A 5123-nucleotide genomic window follows, 5' to 3' on the forward strand; every position below is an offset into this window, starting at 1 on the left:
AATCGAAAACGTTCGCCATGGCCCTGATAACCACATACGTGTCGTGGAAGTCCGTACACAAAATGGAGTTATCACGCGGCCACTTGTCAAACTGTGCTTCCTTCCAAAAGCACAATAGATAATTCTATACATATTTTCCTTCTGTATATTAAGGGTCTTAACTTCCCGTTTAAACATTGTACACAAATACTTCTCGTTTCTCTGCCTTTGCTTCTTCTTCCAGATCGAAGACATCATGGCAGCACGGAAGGCGTGCCCCCTGGCTCCAACGGCAGAGACAGACAACTGCCTACAATGCCGGCTCTGCCACCGTTACCACGCATTGCGGACGTGCCCGGCCTTCAAGGCGATGAAGCCGCCGCAACGGTTGGGAGTAGCCCGCGCGCCAGGCTACTGCGTCAACTGCCTTGCGCTCACCCACACTACCGAGGAATGCGACTCGCCAGGTAGTTGCAAGACCTGTGGCTTAGCGCACCATACGCTGCTGCATGTGGCAGTTAACAGGCCCGCGCGCACAGGCCAATGAAACCAGCAGCCCAACCGGGCCAAATCGACATCATGCAAGCCCATCAAGCGGAGGGCACCGCCGAAGAAAGGTGGGCAGAAGAAGGCGCAGAAGAACCCGCGCAACCAGGCGCCGCAACCGCCGCGCAAGAAGACCGCCCCCGGACGATCGCGCGCACTCCCCAAGGCCTACAAACGGCCAATTTCCAGGGCCGCACCACCAACCGCGTCATTGGCAACACGATCCGCGCCCTGAAAGAGCTGCAGGAGACGCTCAGCAACGCATTCCTGCAGGGCGGGGACGATGTTTAAGCCGCCGCTTAAACTAAATTCAGCGGCCGTGCGTGCATCCTGTGGCCGCAGCGGCGTGAAGTTCGAAAAATGATTAACGAGCGCGCACGGCCGCCTACCATCATCGTGCCAAATGATGCCAAAGTTAGTTCAGCTATTAACGTCGGACATCGCGCACGCGCGCCTTCTAAAGGATTGTGCAAATAACTTCAAATCAGCCAACGCTAGGTTTATATATGTGTTCAATCAAAATAAAAAGAAATTTGCGCTAAGCTTTATAACTTTTGAAATGCTTGTAAATAAAGCTGAATATTGTAAACCTTTTAAAATTCAAACCCAAGTGTTTCCTTTAAACGGAAATCAGTGCGTGTGTACCAAGTGAGTGCGAAGGGACCAAGCGACCAAAATATTCACCTACATTCCTCCCAATAGTCACGAATCGTTAAACAATTTACATGTTGACAACGTCGCAGCGTTACATTGAGTGATCGCGGATAAGCAGTTATGCGTGCTGGGTGATTTTAATTTTAGCGGTATTTCTTTGTCATATTTAGAGGATTCAGGCTTTTTAACTCCGTCTAGTGCTAAGTATTAGATTTAGAGTTCTATGAATTTTTAAATGCCGGAAGTGATAATGTAAAATTTAATTTTAATCTTTGTAACTTTGAGATCCTTAACAACCAGCTGCTTGAGCTTGATTGGGACTATCTTTTTGCTAACGTTGATGTAGTCAATAGTTTCGAACTTTTTAAAACTAAGGTCCATGATTATTGTGTGAATCATGTTCCAATTTTTTCTGAAAGGAGATATAAGTTGCCTTGGTACACCAAACAACTGAAGCATTTAAAATCTTTGTAACGGGCTTTACAAAAAATTCAAAGTGTCTGAGTTTAAAAATCTTGATAAGTCGCTTCGTAAGAAATATATCAGGAACTTCGAAAGCAATATAAAGACCAACCCTAATACCATGTCCCCACCAAAAAAATAACCATCTCGAATCGAACTTAACCACATCACTAACTATTGGTGTCCACACTGCGGTTTGAGGTTTATAAAACAGTACAAATGTAAAGAACAGTGTTCGGACCTCCAAACTTCGATTCAGGACTAAATCGCTGCAAAAATCGGACCAAAAACAAATTTTCCGTACTAGATTGAATTTTTTATTTTTGTTTCTGACATTAATTGTTTGACTAAAATATTTTCTATTCATGCAAAATAAGAACGGGAAGCAATGCAAGGATAATATGTTACATATTTAGGTAATTTTTAGCATTTTCTATGAAGCAGAACGCATCTAACACTTAATTTTTTAAAAAGTAAACCTCTTCTACTTTATATAAATTTCAATCTACATATATTTTTTAACAACTTAAGTAAAGTTCTGCATCCGCCAGTTTGTACAGCCATACGTCAAAAAATAACGAAGTTAATTTATTGACGCATTGCTATGAAAGAGTTACTTTTTAACAGTGAGATTTGGCTACTTTTCAATTTTTTTACTGAAACCGGTGGTGAACACTCAAAAAACGGCCCCAAGAGGGGCATAACATGAATGAAAAAAACGGAATAGATTTGAAGTGCAGCGGGTAGAGGAGTAGATTTCAATTTATTTTAAAAACCGGAGTAAATCTAATCTGATTTTAGTTGAGTCCAAACACTAGGAGGGAACGAATTCTTTACATTTCGACGCTAATGACTCATAGATGGCGGGAAACACAGGGTTGTATCAGACTTTCGACGTGGTTTCGAGTTGGTTAGCTTTTAACCGTCTCAGTGAAATGGTTCAGGGCTGTAATTTGTATATGGCGAAACTACGCTAAATCAAGTGGGTTATCGGGATAACCAACTCAATAGCCATAACTACGTGGTTAGCTCCGGTGGGGACATGGTATAAGGCCTTTTGGTCGTTTATTAAATCAAATAAAAATAAATCCAACATTCCTACCTCGATGTTTTATAAAAATAAACATGCTAATTCGGCCCAAGACTCACCTGAGCTATTTCCGGACTTTTTTAGTGCAAATTTCGTTAGTGATGATGATACGGATCCTATTAATCCTACACTTTCTAACTCACACGTATCTTTTGGCTCACTGTTGCTAACCGACGATGATGTGCTGAAAGGTATTTCGAGTTTAAAACCATCCACTCAGACTGATGTAGATGGCCTATCTCCTATTCTCTTCAAGAACTGCTCTGCTCTATTAAGCCTCTACTTTTGATCTTTAATTTATCGCTCTCTACGGGTACGTTTTTAGCAGATTGGAAAAGTGCTTATATTACACTTATTTTCAAAAATGGAAATAAAAGTGATGTTCGAATTACTGACCGGTTGCTAAATTGTTCGAAAGCATTATCAAGGATAAAATTGCTTTTGCAATTCAAAACGTAATTTGTCCGAATCAGCACGGTTTCGTTAACGGGAGATCCATGATATCTAATCTTGCTATTTTTACGGATGACTACATTACAGGCTTCGAGACTGGGTATCAAATTGATACAGTATATACTGATTTTGCCAAGGCATTCGATAGGGTGTCCTATAAAATCTTAATTAGTAAATTGGCGTACATGGGTTTTCACTCCGTCTTCCTCGAATGGATCAGTTCCTATCTATCCGGGAGGTGCTGTAGGGGACAAATCGAAGGCGCAACATCGCGTTCTTTTCACGCTAGTTCTGGCGTCCCTCAGGGAAGTTATCTTGGACCTCTTTTATTTATAATCTTTATCAATGACATAAGCTCGTGTTTCTTATTCTCCAAATTTCTTCTATACGCTGACGATCTCAAAGTTTATTCGGTCTAGATAGAGTTAACTCTTGGTGTGAACGACATCAACACTTCTTAAATATTGAAAAATGTTCTCATATGGTTTATTCTAGAAAGTCGAATACAGTAAGCACATCTTACACGATAGCAGGTACTAAACTGAAATTTGTAGATCAAGTCAAAGACCTAGGGGGTTTATTTTGACTCAAAACTCACATATAATACTCATATTAACTTCATTGTTGCAAATTCATATTCCACGTGGGCTTTAGTGCGTCGTAAAAGTTCTGATTTTTCTGACCCGTACACTCTTAAAAAACTTTATATTGCTTTTGTCAGGTCCCGTCTAGAATATGCCGCAAATATTTGGCGACCCTTTCATACGTAGTATATAAACATGATTAAACGTTTACAAAAGATTTTTATCAAGTCTGCGCTAAGGTTTCTCAACTTTGCGCAGCCAATGCCTTCCTATAAGTCACGTTGCTTACTTTTAAATCTTGATTTGCTGAAGATAGGAGAAAGTGCCTATCCTGCTCGTTTATCTTGAATGTTATAACTAATATTGTCGATTGCTCAGAAATCCTGCGAAGAATACCGCTCAATATTCCTGTAAGAAATTTGCGGCGTTCTGACTTATTTTACGTGCAATCCGCATTGTCGAATTATGCTTTGAATGCACCTATTAGGCGAGCCCTCAGGGATATCAATCAAATAAACCAAACGGTGGAAATAGATCTTTCACTTCCTGGAGTCGTTTTAAAAAACATAGTCTCGAATTACTTTAATTCATTAATTAGTTGATCACCAACTTAAATTGAAGTTGTATTTTTAAGCTTAGTCAGTAAGAAACTATGTATTCATTGACTGAAATATAAATAAATAAAAGTAAATAAATAAATATCCACAGAATTTAGCCCACACGAACGCCTGCCCCTACACCAGCAACGACAATGACGACAGCAGCGTCAGCAACACGGCCAATCAACACAAGAGACCGTATTAACCAGTGCTGCCGCAAAGAAATTAACAAATACCTCAAAAACAAATGAAAAATCCTCAAAATCCGAACAAATCACTCAAAACTTTCTTACTACATATATGAGTATTTTGTACTATATACTATTTACAGGTACATAGTATAAAAATTAATTAAATTCTCCAATTCAATTAGTACATTTTTTCTTGCGGTTCAAACAAAGTATCACCGTTATTTTTTATGGCTTGGTTTGTATATAATATTGCTGCAACTATATCAGTGCTCAATCTGGTCCTCAAGTCAGTCCTACACATTTTTAAACTATATTCAGTAGGGTGGGTCAAAAAAAAATAATGTTTTTTTCAAGGAATGAAACCGAAACCCAAACCGAAACCGTAACCGTTTAAAACCGTTTCGTTTTTCAAAACCGAAACCGAAACCGTAACCGTTATCTTGACTTGAAAAGGAACGATACCGAAACCATTTCAATCACAGGTTTCAATCGGTTTCCAGAAATTTACAAAAATAATAAATAAATAAAAATTTCTTTGAAATAAATGATTTATTTAACCAAAATC

At 39.4% G+C, this 5123-nt stretch overlaps 1 long non-coding RNA gene across 1 annotated transcript; it reads right to left on the minus strand.

Annotated features, from left to right (window-relative positions):
• Window positions 1-1679: 1679 nt before the first annotated feature.
• Window positions 1680-3204, minus strand: LOC118750991. Its single transcript, XR_004994468.1, has 3 exons — window positions 3128-3204; window positions 2642-2644; window positions 1680-1754 (listed from the first exon to the last, which is right to left on the minus strand). It is a non-coding gene; the product is annotated as an uncharacterized LOC118750991 (long non-coding RNA).
• Between the last annotated feature and the right edge of the window lie 1919 nt (window positions 3205-5123).

This window comes from Rhagoletis pomonella, unplaced genomic scaffold (genome assembly GCF_013731165.1).
Source record: "Rhagoletis pomonella isolate Grant_MI unplaced genomic scaffold, Rhpom_1.0 Rhpom_scaffold_00483, whole genome shotgun sequence".
In the NCBI taxonomy this organism is placed as follows: domain Eukaryota; kingdom Metazoa; phylum Arthropoda; class Insecta; order Diptera; family Tephritidae; genus Rhagoletis; species Rhagoletis pomonella.